Below are 17,764 nucleotides of genomic sequence, written 5' to 3' on the forward strand. Positions count from 1 at the left end.
TCTACAAATCTACAAACACAAAAAGAGAATCACAGAAAGGTAAGCAGGGGAAAATGTAGATATATTAAAGGTTAAACTGTTTACATCCCTAGATAGGAAAACAATATCTATAACCCTTGCAAACTGTATCTGATATGGGGGCAGACAAAAGGGGGCATCACATGGACCAAGGATATGGTTATGAATGGATTCTGATGTGATAACAACAAAGAAAAAGATAGAATGAAAGACAATACAGAACTGGTAATCATAACTGTGAATATGAATGGGATGAACTTTCCCAGAAAACAGAAGTGAATAGCAGAGCGAATTAAAAAGAGAATCCTACAATATGTTGTTTACAAGAAACAAATTTGACACAAGGAGACACATACAGAATTAAGGTAAAAGGCTGGAACAGAATTTATTATGCTTCAGCTGAAGTTTAAAAAAAAAAAAGCAGGGGTAGCAATTCTGATCTCAGATAAAGCAAAAGTAAAAATAGATCTTATTAAAAGATAGTACAACTTGATAAAGGGTGCTGTAAATAATGAAGTAGTAATGAAACTAAATGTATATGCATTAAGTGGTAGAATAAGCAAATTCCTAGAGAAGATTTTTAAGCCAGTTACAGCAAGAAATAGAGAGCAAAACTATTCTAGTGGGGGACCTCCATCTTCTCCTCTCAGAATCTGACAAATCTAACCACAAAATAAATAAGAAAGAAACTAGGGAGGTTAATAGAATCCTAGAAAACCTAAATATGATAGACCTTTGGAGAAAAAAATAGAAAGAAATGCACCTTTTTCTGGGCAGTACATGGTACCTACACAAAAATTGATTATGTATTAGGGCATAAAAACTTCACAATCAAATGCAAAAATGCAGAAATATCAAATGCTTCCTTTTCAGATCATCATGCAATAAAAATTATATTCAATAAAGACCTAGAGAAAGATAGACTAAAAACCAATTGGAAATTAAATAATCTAATTCTAAAGAACAAGTGGGTCAAACAACAAATCACTGAAACCATTCATAATTTCATCCAAGAAAATGACAATAATAAGACAACATACCTCAAATCTATGGGATGCAGCCAAAGCAGTTCTTAGGGGGAATTTTATATTTTTAAATAGCACATAAATAAAATAGAGAAAAAGGAGATCAATGAATTAAGCATACAACTAAAAAAGTTAGACAGAGAACAAATTAAAATACTCCAATTAAATACCAAATTAGAAATTTAGAAACTCAAAGATTCAATAATTGGCTTTGTAGCTGTTTAGTTCAACTCCTTCTGATCTCATTTGGGATTTTCTTGACAATTAGAGTAATGGAATTTTTCTCCTGCTCATTTCACAGAGGAGGAAACTGAGGCAAATAGGGTAAAGTGATTTGCCCAGTATCACACAGCTAGTAAGCTTCTGAGGCTAGATTTTGCTTCAGGAAGATGAGTCTTCCTGACTCCAAATCCAGCACTTAGTTGATAATTGGATGGAAAGACTCAAAAACAGTGTGTTTCAGGAGCAACACTTGAATTCAGGTCTGTCTGTCCACTATGCCATGCTATATATAATGAAATCTACCCATGATTCATATAACTGAATTGCTTTATCAATACAAGCTTTAAACAACTGGAAAGATACATCATGCTAGATAATAACAATTGAAGATCGGTTGACTTCTTGATTCAGAACATCTTGAAATAGCCAAAGAAAGTGGAAATTTGTCCACTGGCCATGCCCTACCCATATTTTGTCATCATAATGATAGAATTTTGCCATAGACCAAAATCTTGTAGGTGTTATCCAATCCATTGAATCCAAATAGATCCATTACAATTCATTTTGTTGAAGAGTTCCATAGTAGTTAAATTACTAATATGATAAAGGCTCCTAAGTATAGTGTCTGTTTCCCTTTTACTTTTGTATACTGAATAGCTAACACAGTGTCTGATATATAATAAGCTTTTGGTACATATTTGCTTTTTTTTTAATTGATTAGATCAGTTATTTTCTTATTAGGAATAACAGAGACAGAGGCAAAATTTGAAAATAAAGAAAAATATACTTAGCTGTATAAAATCTCTGTTGTTATTTTGCATTTATTTAATAATGTGTTCTCTTCATTTAAAAACAGACATGGACTGAATTCCCACCATATGAATATAATATATTAGCTCCCCCCCTCACCCTGTAGAACTCAATTCCATGTTAAATCTGTGCCATCTATCAGGAGTTCTAAAAATCTTCTGTTCTGGCAAGTAACACACACTTCAATTTATCCTCAGCTTATTTAAATTTTTAAGTTTCATCCCATGCACATTAGCTATAATGTCCTGTTATTCAGTAAAGTCTTTACATACCCTGTCTAAATACTCCATGATTTCAATGACTGCTCATACCCCTTCTCAAGCTTTGTCTTAACAGGCAGTTTGGAGTAGTGGGTGGGGTTGCGGAGGTTTTCTGGAGGCAGCCTTAGTCTCAGTTGAAATAAATAATTACTCCAAAATCACAGCTAGCTGATAAAAATGCAAACGTTTATTTCTCCTTCCAAATTAGCCCGGTTAGATCAGAGACCTATCTCTCTGCTTGAGCCTTTGCAGCTTTTGTCCTTGGCTTCTGCCTCTGCTTTCTTCAGCCTCCAGCCAGCTCCGACCCGTGGCTTCTCCATCTCCAACTGAGGGGAGAAGGCTTCTGTATTTCCCAGAGTGCTCTGTCTCCAACCCCAGTTGAAGTTCCCCAGAACTCCCTCGAGTCGCTCACTGGAACTGTATTTATGCTACTTCTCTGAGAGTGGGATTGTGGGATATCTCCCAGCATGCTCTCTGAAATCTCCCAAACATGTGAACTCCATTGAGTACTTAGATACTTATGAGCTCTCTAAAGGTATGAAGACAAGCATTGTTCAATCAGTTCCACTTAGTACTTTGTTTCAAGTTCTGACCCAAAATATCTTCTTCTAAGATCAAATCAACTCCAATGGCTTAACACTTTGTAAAGATTCCAACATGGGGTATTGGACTTGGTTCATATGTGGTTCAACTGCTTACCTGTTAAGTCAGCTGAGCATGTTATTAAACCTCTCCTGACCTTAGTTTCCTTTGTGAAATCCAGGGGCTGTTCTCAATGAACTCCAAGTTCCCTTCCTAATTCTGCATAATGTTACAAAATCTTTCCAGACAGAAGAAAATTAATCCTTTAATCTGTTCACAAATACAAGCCTTTCCATCCATCCCTTCACTCTAGCTTTGACATGTTTTTTCTTAAGTAACTGACCAAATGATTAGTTATTCTAGTTACAGATGCATCATTGGATGCTAAACTAACATCTTCTATACCTTACACAGCAAAGTGAATTGGACTGCAATTCCACTAGACTCCACAGGATGGAGGTCTTATCGCCAAGAATAGTATTTCTCTCTGTGCATCAGAAGTCTTAGAATCCTCCCCTTTCCAAGTTTTCAATTAAATTGTTTCCATCTCACCAGTACGAAAGTCATTAACTGAAGGTCTCATCTCTGTACTTGTAGCTAAAGCCTTTAAAATATCTAAGATAGAGGAAAAATAGAGGAAATATGAAAGTATTTTAATAATCCTTTCTTATACCTTTGTATTTTTGTCTAGCCATATTGGCTAATTGTTGCTCCTAATAATGATGATGCTCATTCTCCTAACTCCATGGTTTTGTTTTTGTTTTGTTTTTTTACTTTAAATACTTTTTTATGAATTATCAAATATCCACAAACATTTGAAAAATAGTAATGTAAGGTTTTATGTATGTATGTATGTATATACATTTATACACACATACATCTACATACATACACACATATAAATATATATATATACATCTATAACAAATGGCTGACATGTAATATAGATTTCTCTTTTGATTGAATCTGCTTAAAATTTTACTTTGTCTGAAATTAGTGATTACTACTCCCATTTTTTTCTAGTAAATTCTACTCATGTTTATTGTTATTGTGTTTGTTTATATTTCTTATTTACTACCCCTACTTTTTCTAATAAATTTTATTCTAATAAATTTCTGGTAAAATTTATTCATGATATATTATGATAACCTCCCTGCTACCTGACCAACCAACCTCACTTTGTATCTCTATTTTATCTTTTTACTCTACCCTTTCCCTCAAATGTCATTTTCTATAATCTGTGGATGCCAATTCCTTCTTCTCTAGGACTATCTTGAATCCCCTCTGAATGTAACCTGAATATATATCCAATATATATGGATATATATTCAGGTTACATATATATATATATATATATATATATATATATATATGTAAATAGAGCAGAGCACTTTAGAGTTAGGAAGATAACTTCATAAGTTCAAATTTCACTTCAGACACATACTGTCTATATGACTCTGAGCAAATCACTAGCCCTATTTCTTCAGTTTCCTCAACCATAAAAAGAGCTGGAGAAGGAAATGGCAAATCACTATAATATCTTTGCCAAGAAAATCCCAAGTGAGGTCACAAAAGTAGGGAATGACTGAGAAGAATAAATAACACAAATTAATGTAAATGTCATGTCCTCCATTAGAATTTAAGGGCAGGGACTACTTGGACTTTTTTTTTTTTTTTTTTTTGGATCTATATCCCTTAATGCATAGCCTGAAACATTGAAAGCATTTAATAAATGCTTGTTGATGGATCAGTTGTTTGATTGATTGTTCTTCCTTTAAAAGGTTATAACATGATCTGAACAAAACCTAGCTGATTTGGGAGAACTGAACTTGGAACATTGCCTAAGTGATGGAGTTTAATTTTGCTTTCTTAATGTTCCTTTTCTTAGTTTCATTTGTAATAGTTTGTCAGTTTAAAAATAGAGAAGAAAAATATATACCTGCACTTTTAAAAAATACATATACACATATATACAATATATATGTACATATCTATATGTTATATGTATATGTGTTCATATATATGTGTGTGTATATATTTATATATATGCATATATATATATATATTCTATTTTCTGGGGCTGCCTGCCAAGTCAATCAGAGAAGTGACAAGGCAGGCAGAGAAGAAACATCTCTAGACTGACTAAGCCCAATTGAAACAGATATTCTATCTCTGAATTAGTTAGGCTAGACAGGGTTGGAGAAGGGAGAGGGCTTTATCTGCTATGAAAGGTATGTATCACAATGCCAACGAATGACTTGTACAATAGAACAGAATATAAGCTGTGGGCAAGGTTCTGATAGGATAGAAGTAAAGATAAATCTTGAAAATATTCTCAGTAGAATTAGTCTAACAGATTAGATTAAAAAGACCAACTATTGTGGCTCAGAATTATAAGAGTAATCTACTCCAGTCTAAACTTGAAGCACAATTACTATCCATGATGGGCTAGCAGATGGTTGTCCAATTTTAACTTAAATATGTCTAACAATGGACAACTCCCACCCAGTCAACAATCCATGGCATTTTTAGATAGCACTACTTCTTGGGAGGTTGTATTCTTATAGTGAATTAGTATTCTTCACCCACAGGAAGAAAAGAGAATATGCAGAAAGAGGCAGCTAAAAGAACTAATGATGACACATTGAGCATCCCAAAGGAATTATGTTAATCTCTGTGCTTACCTCTTCCTACTTGCCTTCTTAGATTGATGTATATGTAATATACTCCATGTCTCTCATGTATCCACACATGTAATCCCATAGTCTCTTATCATCTGTAAATGCACAGAACCTAAAGGCTACTTGGATCAAACTAGCTTCCTGAGATTTAGCTGTCTATACATGAGATTAAGTTTCAACATTCCATGTCAAAGCAGTACCTGAGAATGGAAATGAGGAGGAAAACTCACATATCTTGTGTGTGTGTGTATATGTGTGTGTGTGTGTGTGTGTGTGTGTGTGTACTTTAACAGTTTGTATTCTACTAACAAACCCTATAGATCGATTCAGCATATATCTTTATCTTTTTTACTAGAAATCTCCACAACTAACTCAAGTCAAATGACCTTTGATCCTTGTATCTCACTTTTACACATTACCAAGCCATATATTTTGTAAACCTAACAGAATCATATAGAGCTGAAATGAGCCATAGAGATCATCCAGTACTATCCTCTATTTTAGCAGAAAAAAATTGAGGATCAGAGAGATTACAGAACTCGCTCAAAATCACATAGCCATGTAGTAATAGAAATAAATTTCAAATCCAGATCTGCTGTACCTGTACCTAGTATCTTTTTGCTGCTCTGTTGTCTTGTGCATTTTCATAGAGGTTAGTCTCTTCCTTCAAAGGAATGATTCTGTAATGGTACAATTTCAGACATCAATGACAGATGGTAAAGGAAAAATAGTTGGTAGTCCTAAGAACTTACCCTAACTTCTCAAATAAAATCATAGAAGGAGTTGAGCCTGGATGACTACTTTGCATAGTGCCTCTTCTTTTTTATGGAAATGGAATTATATACAATAATTCAAATGAAAGCCATACTAAAAGAAAGTCAAACTCAAATTAATTACATTGACCAATCTTTGTCTCAAGGTACAGATCTTTCCTTATAGTCAAGAGGTGGGATCTATGGGTATGTAATGTCCAATAGAGTCATTTTATAAGTTAGTTTTCTCTATTATAGGGGTTTTATGTTTGGAGGGTTAGAGTGGGAAATGATTATAGTGTTAAAAAAGCATAAATAAAAAAATGGTTTTGTTTTGTTGAAGGGCATTGGCTTAGAGTAATAAAGCTCTCATTTTAAAGCCTTTTTCTGACACTGATATAGAAACAGATTAAGTCACTAAACTCTCCAAGTCTCAGTTTGATCCTCAATAAAATGGTGATAATAATTGCACACCTAATGCCACAATACTATTGTGAGAAAAACTCAACCTATCTACTATCTATCCATTTACAGTATGTGTCATGTACTTACATGTATATACAGATACATGGTATTCCAAAAGTCTTGGTATAATTTTAAGCAAGTAAAACTTAAAATAAAACTAAATGCATAAGATTAAAAAAAAACTTCATTAAGACTTTTGAAACATGCTACAAATGTGAGCTATTATGGATTTTAGAAGAGAAGAAACCTTAGTAATCAACCAATCCAATCTCCTTGTTTTTATAGATAACAAATTTGAGGATTCTGCATTGCCCAGTGTCGCACAGGAAATGGAAATGCTGGGATTCAAATCCAAATCTTCTGAATCCAGAGCTAATGTTCTATAATTCTTGTTATCTTGGGATTATAAAACATTGAAACACTGTTTTTCTTCCCAACAGGGAAATTTTTTTTTCAAACAGGGAAATCTATCATCTTGGCGATGGGCAGGAAAGTGGCACAATGGATAGAATACTAGGCCTCAAGTGAAAAAATCTAAGTTCAAATATAATCTCAAAAACTTAACCAGGGATGTGTCTCTGATCAAGTCACTTAACCCTTTTTGCCTCAGTTTCCTCATCTGTAAAATGAGCTGAAGAAGGAAATGGAAATGGAAAACCACTCCAAGAAAACCCAAAATAGGGTCACAAAGAGTTGGGCATTACTGAAACAAATCCACAACAATCTATTATTCTATAATAAGGCAAGATAGAACAATTTGATAATGCACTGGAAAGTTAGCTTTGATTGGTTTCATTTCATTCTAATTTTTTCCAGAACCATTCATATTTGGCTGAGCATCAGAAATACAGGGATGCTTTGATAAATACCCACTAACATGTTCCTGCTGAATTCCTCATGCCTCCTTGAATAGTGAACCACTTAACTTATTTAAGGAAATATTCTGATAAGAAAATGAGTAGCATTGATTAAACCCAGACCTGTGACTATTTATATGTAGTTCTTTCTGCATATATTTTGTTTTATAATTGTTCTGGTCTTTTCTTCTTGTCAAATGTTTTTCTTTCTTTCTAATTTTCTTTCTTGCTATGAAAACTCCTCTGTCTAAAGAGAGAGTTTTGTCGGCTGCTGTCCCACACCCTACTATCTTTGCTTTTCTCTACATCCCTAAAAACCAAGAAGGTGATTTCTTCACTTTTCCATCTCTTTCAAGTAAAGAAATTCTCAAAAGATATTTAAAAAATACTTATGCTCCAAGGCCCTCAGAATGACCAGAACATAATTACACTGGGAGATTTGGGGATATTACTCTATTTTGAGATACTCAGACCTTAGCTGGCAATTCACACACAGTGCCATAATTCACATTTTATGTGATCTCTAACTATTTATGTGGTCCCTGGCTGGTAACTTAGACATTCTGCTTATTTTGGGCATCTTGTTGATTGATGGAAACCATAAAATCTCAAAAATAGATTCAACCTTGGATGTCACTAAGTCCAACCTCTAAGTCAATGAAAGAACATTGCTAAAAGGAAATGTTTTGCCTAGATCACTTTGCCTAGAGAGATTTGTTCAAAGGAGTACTAAACCAAAGAGTTTGTTTTGTTATACTCTGGTTACCTTGACACACAGAGGCATTGTTATCCCTTTGGAACTGAAGTTCCTTCCACCTAACCCCACAACATAGTAATACTTGAATACTAAACTCTCTGTGACTGTGAACATGTCTGCTCCCCTTAGGTACTATCAATATAATAACAGTAGGGGAATAATTAATCATATTTCTTATTGTGTAGGGCTAGGAGACCATATTCATGATGCTAGTTTTAAGGAAAATTTTACTACAGTGTTTTCCAAAGGTGCTATGAAGTAGCTGATGTCTTTTCAATGAAATCATTTCTAACTCAGAATAGCAATCTTTGGGGTAGGGGAGCATTAAAATTGTTCACCTTTTTATAATTACGAACAAATTACAGTAAATCATTGGATGGAATGTTTATAATTAACTTATCTTTGTCCAACTTCAAACCTTGGAGCTTACTAAAAAGTAGGACCTAGTTGTTGATAGTTGCTTTAGGATTTCTTTTTTTTACCAGCAGTCCAGTAAATGTCTGATAATACTTAACAAGAAGTTGATAATTGTTTTCTACATCTTAGTGATGACTCTCTAAGAAATTACTGACATCAGCCACGAGTCTGTTCCCTTTCTTGTTCTAAAAGTAGGTCATACCATAGAGAACCAGAACTATAAAGAGAGGAAATTTTTACAAAATAGATTTTCTACAAGTTCATTATTCCTCACATCACAAAGGGATTTAGAAAATGATTCACAGGATTCCTTTTACAGATTAATCTCTTTTAGTTCATTTGCTTAGAGATAATTAATTATGAAGATATAGTTAAAGTATTCATTTATTTAAGTACCTGTTACTTCAAAATATATTTTGGATGTTTGCTGTTTTAGGCCCTATGCTATTTTAGGGCAACTGTTAATAAAAATTTATAAGGAATTAACATTAAATCATCATAAATAAAAGAGTATATATACTACCTTGAAAATAAGAAGAGGAAAATAGTTTACACACATTAATTTTTTGCACAATAACAATTTACTTAATAATAATAATAATAATATGTACACAGCACTTTAAAAATATTAACTAATTCTATCTAATTACAACTTTGTGTGGTAGGTACTATTACTATTCTCATTTTATAGGATAAGCAAACTAAACAAACTGAGACAGGCAGGGCTAAGTGACTTGCTCAGAGTAATAGAACCAGTAAATGAAGTGTAAGAAGTGTTCAGGGAAGACCAGTATCTCTGGTGTGAAGGCTGCCAAACACTTTTCAGGAAAGCTTCCTATCTTTGTTTTCCATCTGATTCACACACCTCTCACCTGTGCCTCCAGGAAGTTGTAGAATACTCATTGGCCACACCCAGTAAACCATTTTGGCAGATGGCAGATGGTTGTAGGTAACCAAGGAGTTTCAAATCCTCCACTGAGTTAACAGGGTGTCAACTTCCCAAAATGTGAAGACTTCCAGTGGGAAAAGGCGGGGCATGAGAACAATTTGTCCCAACAGCCACAAAAGTGAAGAAAGCTGGTATTATGGAGCACTTAGATCTCAGACAGACATCAAAGATCCCCAAACCATCCACTGCATCCTGAATCATCATCAGTCTTCTTGACTTTGTTTTGCCACTGAACTCTGATAATTCTCGAAAAGAAAGAGTAAGGCTGTCTACTTCACAAAACTCTGCCTCACTTAAATTTAAATTATGTACAAATCAAGACACCATCCATACAATTTTACCATTTTTACTTATTCTAAAGTCCTGTGGTGAAAGACAAGTGATGAAACAGCAGATATGGACACCCTTAGAGCTGTAGTCATAAACTTGCACAAGGCAACTCTGGCCATAAAGTCATCTTCTTACTGGACTGAAGCAGCAGTGAGGGTCTGATCAGCCTTTATGAAGAAACACACTGCTCCTAATGTGAGGAAGGGACTAAAAAAACTAACCCAAAAATAATTTACTCCAACCAACCCTAGCCCACTTACTGCTATAGGTAGGATTACCAGCCTGCACTTAAAATACCAAACAAAAACTTTTGCAAAGATGATTCCATTCACCATCAACACATAGAATATGTGCACATTTGTGGAAAACATGAAATCCAGTAGATCTGAAAGATGAACAGCTTTTGTTGCAAGAGAACTCAGTATTCATTGCATGCCAATAATATCACTGAGAGAAACAAGGCCAACAAATGAAGACCAGATTTCTGAATTCAGAGCTAGATATACATTTCTCTGGAATGGTCACAGTGAAGGGGGTTACTGGGAAGCTGCTACAGGTCTTAAAACCCTAACTAATCTCATCAACAAGATTATATGCCTACCAGAAAGAATGAAGAGGATGCTCATGAAAATGCAATTTTCACTTGCAGGAAAGCAAGATACCACCATCATGAGTATCTTTGTTCCCACAAAGATGAACTCTGATAAGATCAAAAGAAAATTTTATGAAGACCTGGAAACCTTTATTATCAATGTACCAAAAGAAAACAAGCTTTAAATTCTGGATGACTTTAATGCAAGACTAGGCATAGACCACTAGACATGGCATGGAGTCTTTGGGAAGAATAAAATTGGAAACAGCAACAGTAGTCACTTATTATTGAAAAGTGTAAATCTCATGACCTCATCACCAGCATTGCCTCTCATTTACCTAATGCAATAAAACTTATGGATTCACTGTCAGAGAAAACATTGCATTTAATAGACTATCATTACAAGGAGAAAAAACACCCAAGTTGAAAGAGTGACCAAAGATGATGTATGGCACAAAATGCTGAACTGATCATACACATCCACTCCAAGTTAAATATTCAAATTCAATAAAATCTCCAGCTTCAAGGAAAGAACACTATGAGGGAGTTTAATGTCAATGGATTAAAGCATTTCTCTGAGTGGAGACAGTTTGTTGTTAGATTGGAGGAAAAGTTGTTAAAGTAGAAAAAGAGTGGGAAGCTTTCAGACATTTAGCATACAGCTCTGTACTCATCTGGGCCAGTACACTCACAAACATCAATATTGGGTTAATGAAAATGATAGGGAAATTCAGAAACTGATAAATGAAAAAAATGAGAACAAGCAAGATAGTTCATCCATCTCTAATGAGACAATGTTTAATTCATTCAAAATAAAGTGCAACTTCACACACCCCTCAGACTGATACCAAGAGAATATAATCAAATGCTGGAGGGAATGTGGGAAAACTGGGACATCAATACATTGTTAGTGGAGTTGTGAAAAGATCAAACCACTCTGGAGAGCAATTTAGAACTATGTACAAAGGGTTATCAAACTGTGCAATTTGATCTAGCAGTGTCTTTATCAGAAGACTGGATGTCAATGGATTAGAGTATTTCTCTGAGTGGAGACAGTCAGAATCTGTATCCCAAAGAGATCATTAAAAAGGGAAAAGCACCCACATGTGCAAAACTGTTTGTAGCAGTCATTTTTGTAGTAAAAGGGAACTGGAAACTGAGTGGATGCCCATCAGTTGGAGAATGGCTGAATAAGTTATGGTGTATGAATGTAATGGAATATGAATGTTCTGTGAGAAACAATCAGCAGGATGATTTCAGAAAGTCCTGGAGAGACTTACATGAACTGATGTTAAGTGAAAATTAAGTTAAGTCAAGTTTAATTGAGGAGACAGTGATTAACTCTAGTTTAGCATTGATTTAATCCTATAACAAATAACAGTTTCCTAGTGATATAATGATTGGTGTGTACTCAGTGTACAGCATATAAACAAGAAGCTCTAAGGGCCAGACACAGAAGCCCACTAGAACCTCATTCAGAGGAAGCTAGAGGCAGAAACTGGCAGAGGCAAAGGACTAGCAGCAGGAGCTCTCAGAACCAGAGAGAGATAGGCCTCTAAGAAAGCTAACTGGGCCCCAGGAAGCAGACAAGACTTAAAAGGAAACAATAAAGGATTTGGACTTTAATCCCTGGCTGCACTTGTGGTGATTACTGGCTGCCTCCAGAAGCTTCCAAGAGAATATTAAATTTTAGAGAAGAATATTAAGGATCACAACATAGTATTTTCATCATTTATGTTGCTGTTGCTTGCTTGTTTGTTTTTTCTCTCATTTTTTTTCTTTTTGATCTGATTTTTCTTGTGCAGCATGATAAAAGTGGAAATATATTTAGAAGAATTGCACATGTTTAATCTAAATTGGATTACTTGCTGTCTAGGGAAGGGTGTGGGAGGAAGAGAGGGAGAAAAAATTTGAACATAAGGTTTTGCAAGGGTGAATGTTGAAAATTATCTTTGTGTGTATTTTGAAAAATAGAAAACTATTCTACAAAAAAAAAATAAAGTACAAGTGAAACAGAGAGATGCAGGGTTTTTGGTTCAGTAAGAAGGCAGATGATATTCCATTTTACATTGATAGTAACAATTAAAAGTGCTCTTATGATGCCCTGACGGGTATTTATAGGCCAGAGACCTATGTTACATCTCAATTACTCAGTAATGATGGAATCACATTAATTAATGATAAGAATGCAATCTTGGAGAGATAGACTGAATGCTTTCATAGGGTTTTCAATGGATCATCATCAATGAATGCTCAAGTCATTGACAGTATAATTCAGATTGAGGTTAATTCCCCCCCCCCCCCCCGGATGAATTTCCAACTAAAGAAGTTTAAATGCCATTGGGTTCCAAAGTATCTGGTGCTGATTCTGTTCTGACTGAGATTTATAAGGCAAGGGGTCAAACAAAAACTGACTAAAATTTTCTGGGTTATAGGACAAGAAGAAGTTATCCCCACCCAGGAGTTCAAAGGTGCCTCCATTATCTTGCTCTAGGCAGAGGAGATAGATTGCCCTGCGACAATCATAGAGGGAATCTTTCTCTTATTCATTGCTGGAAGATTCTTACCAGAGTCTTCCTTAGTAGACTGATTCTTCTTTTAGAGAATGGCCACGCATTTGAAGCCAATGTGGCTTTAGATAGTGCCAAAGAATGATCAATATGTTGTTTGCTGCCTGACAGCTCCAGGAGAAATGTCAGGAAAGCACAGAAGTCTATACACAACATGCATTGTTATGACCAAGGTCTTTGATATTATCAGTCAGGATACCTTGTAGAAAATTGTATCAAAATTTAGTTGCCCAGAAAAGTTCATCAATATTGTATATCAATTCCATGATGGCATGCTTGCACAGGTTCTAAATAATGGATGATACTCTCGCGCTTTCTTATTCACCAAACAAGTGAAGCCATACTGGGTGCTTGTTCCTATGCTTTTTAGCATGATGGGTTTTGTTGTTGTTGTTGCTGTTTTTGTTTTTGTTTTCACATAATAGTATTTTATTTTTTCAATTTCATGTAAAGATAGTTTTTTCCTCCCTCTCTCCCTTCATTCCTCTCTTCTTCAGACAGCAAGCAATCTGAAATAGGTTATACATATGCAATCATTTTAAGAATATTTCCATATTAGTTATATCATGAAAAAATCAAAACAAAAGGGAAAAACTATGAAAAGAAGAAAAAGTTAAAATAGTATGCTTCAATTTGTATCCAGTCTTCATAGTTCTTTTTCTGTATGTGGAAGTATTTTCTATCCCATATCTATTGGAGTCATTGTGTTGCTGAGAAGAGCTAAAACTATCATAGTTGACCATCCTACAATTTTACTGTTGTAAATGTGTCCAATGTTCTCCTGGTTATATTCACTTCACTCAAAATCCCTGCCACACAGTAGTGGGACTGCTGGGTCAAAGGGTCTTCACAGTTTTGCAGCCCTTTGGGCGTAATTCCAAATTTAGCATAATGTTTTCAGCGATGTTGTCAGATTTTCAATAAGGCATAAAATGCCATTAGATCAGCTACCACACTGATGGTAAATTGTTTAACAAGCCAAGTCTAAAGTAGGGGAAGAGTTGATGCATTATTTTTTGTTTGGCAGCTTAATGTGCACTTAGTTCAGCCTCTGAAGCTGAGATGCAATAAAGTATGTATTGATTCTCTACTATTTGTGCTAATCTTAGCTAAACAATTAACACAAAGAAAACATAGGCTCTCTACCAGCCCATACCATACTGTCCAAATGTGAAACTATTGGGTTCTTTTGAGAAATTTTGAGTACTGTGGATAAGTTCACTTGCCTTGCCAATATACATTCTAGGGAAGTACACATGGATGATGTGGTCAACACACACATTGCCAGAGGTGGCTCAATGTTTGGGAGGCTCCATGCAACAGTGAGGTAGAGAAGAGGTGTTTGGCCGCCTACCAACTAAACAGCTACAGATATGTTATGCTAAACTCATTATTATATGCAGATAGTATACCAGTGCCATGATAGAAAAATTAATTTAAATTTTTTAAAAGAAAATTAATTGCTTTCATTTATATTGTCTTAGGAATATTCTGAAGATCATCTGACAAGATAAAGTACTAGACATGACAAACATATGTTTGCCTAAAAGATCATTTTACAGAGAACTCATAGAAGTTAGGTGTTCACATGGATGTCAAAAGAAGCAAGAGGGACACTCTCTAGGTCTTTCTGAAGAACTTTGGAATTGATTATAGATAAAAAAGACAGTAGCACAGAACCACCCTGCATGGTATTTCTGGATCAAAGAAGGTGCTATACTCTGTGAGTTAAATGAAATTGCAAGAGTTCAAAAGAAAAGTAAGATATACACATTTAGTGACATATCCACTCCAAATGTTCATAGTGGGCTATTTGTACCAACCTGTGATAAAGCCTTCTGAGCTTTGTTTTGTTCTGATCAGCCACAGTTGGACACACAAACATTGCAGTATCATTTTTGTCCTCTTCAAGAATGAGAGACAATAACCAACCAACCAGACAAATGTTTGAAGTCATATTTAACTTCAAGTCTTACAGACCACAGGACTTGTGCTCTATCCACAACATCATAGTTATAGTATTAGCTATAAGGAAGAGGAGGAGGAGAAAGAGGAGGAAGGTAAAAGAGCTATGTCTCTTACAAGTTTCTTGACTTCACTAGACTTTGGCTTCTTCATACATAAAATGAGTTTGAACTAAATGATGCCTAAAGTCCTTTCTGATTTAAAACTATATGATTCTTGAACAAGTTATCTTTGAATCTGTATACTCAAAGAAAGATTTTTAATGATAAGACAGTAAGATTTTTTTTAATCATAAGAAAGATTATTATTCCTTGAGCTATTCTAAATGTCCACCCAGGTTCTTATAAAGATACTAGTTTCTCTGTAACTCATTGTTGGAGTTGAGGCAAGGTATGAAGATATTTCCCCTCATCTTTATTTTTTAATTAAAGCTTTTAATTTTCAAAACATAGGCATAGATAATTTTCAGCATTCACCTTTGCAAAATTTCATGTTCCAAATTGTTTTCCCTCCCTTTCCTCCATCCCTTCCCCTAGACAACAAATAATTCAATATATGTTAAACATGTGCAATTCTTCTATGCATATTCCCACAATTATCATGCTGCACAAGAAAAATAAGATCAAAAAGGAAAAAAATGAGAAAGAAAACAAAATGCAAGCAAACAAGAAAAAGAGTGAAAATACTATATTGTGACTCATATTGACTTCCCACAGTCCTCTCTCTGGGTGCAAATGGCTCTCTTCATCACAAGACCATTGGAACTGGCCTGAATCATCTCATTGTTGAAGAGCCATGTCCATCATAATTGATCATCATACAATCTTGCTGTTGCTATGTACAATGATCTCCTGGTTCTACTCACTTCACTTAGCATCAGTTCATGTAAGTCTCTCCAGGTCTCTCCAAAATCATTCTGTTGATCATTTCTTATAGAACAATGATATTCCATAACATTAATAATCATTATTAATGATTTATATTAATAAATCATAACTTATTCAGCCATTCTCCAACTGATGAGTATCCATTTAGTTTCCAGTTAATTACCACTACAAAAAAGACTGCCACAAATATTTTTGCACATGTGGGTCCCTTTCCTTCCTTTATGACCTTTTTGGGACATTAGCCTCATAGAGACACTGCTGAATCAAAGGCTATGCACAGTTTAATAGTTCTTTTGGGCATAGTTCCAAATTGTTCTTCAGAATGGTTGAATCACTTCACAATTTCACCAACAATGTATTCATTTCCCAGTTTTTCCACATCTCCTTCAACATTCATCATTATCTTTTCCTGTCATCTTAGTCAATCTGAGAAGTGTGTAGTGGTCAAGGCATGAAGATTTAAGATGATATGAACCACAATGTATTATAGAAAAATTAAAATTATATCAATGTCTAAATAAACAATATAACCAAAAAAACTACATATTTGTTGTGGAGAAAAAGATTATGTGGGAGATAATTAAGCAATGAGAATACCATATTTTAGGAAGAATCAGATAATGTAAAATTCTATTGGAAGTGTTGATGTAAGATGATTACAAAACTATCATTGAAATGGAAGGAAGGCAAAGCTGCTCGATTCAGAGTCGGCTTGTGTTTTCTCTGATAAAGAAAATTATTTTTGTACAAGTATGGTTTCAGCAAACATGGCAAATGGAGAGTTGAGAATAAAGATAAGTAGAGAGAGAGTAAAATTGTACATTTTTCCTTTTTTAAATTCAAGTCATCAGATTCAGTGGACTACACATCCCTGAAAAGTGAGATTGTAAGAACAAAGAAAATGTGACTGATGAGCCACTCATTGTGAGTGATCTATGAATGATCATGGAGAACAAGATTGTACTCTTGTACATAAAACTGAAAAAAATTCAAATATTGTTCTCATTTTCCAAAGAGAGTAAAGCACAGAATTTTTAAGCATTCCAAGGAAGAAATATTATTTCACAGCTGGGATCAAGGCACCTGGAGATAAAGTTATTGTACTTCCCAGATAACAATCAACTTCAACAATGAATCAAACAGCTATCATGTTGTACACATGACTCTGCTGATCAACACCTGCTTGCTTAACATGAGAGAAAAGTATATATTATTATCTCTCTGTAATGACTTTCAGTAGACATAGTAAGTGGATGAAATTAGTTTTCTTTCATTCATCCTTCTTTTCCTTTTCAAAAACCTCTTCTTCTATTCCTACCCACTGTCCCTATTCTCCATGCATAGCTTTCCATATGTGTAAAAACACATATGCACGTTATGGTTTTATAAAATCATACATTCAACAAACATAACTAAAATAAATTTTATGTTCAAACTATGTTGTTATATATCATGTGAGATACAAAAATCTAAGATGTAGGCCTTGACTTCCAGTAGCTTATATGAGTAAGGAAGATTCAGTTACATTTAATCGGAACCTACAAAGCACTTATGTCCAAGGTATTATGCTAGGACTTAGAAAAGTTAGAGAGAAGAAAAATTATATGGTTCCAAGCCTCAAGTTT

The sequence above is a fragment of the Sarcophilus harrisii genome, chromosome 5, assembly GCF_902635505.1.
Source record: "Sarcophilus harrisii chromosome 5, mSarHar1.11, whole genome shotgun sequence".
In the NCBI taxonomy this organism is placed as follows: Eukaryota; Metazoa; Chordata; class Mammalia; order Dasyuromorphia; family Dasyuridae; genus Sarcophilus; species Sarcophilus harrisii.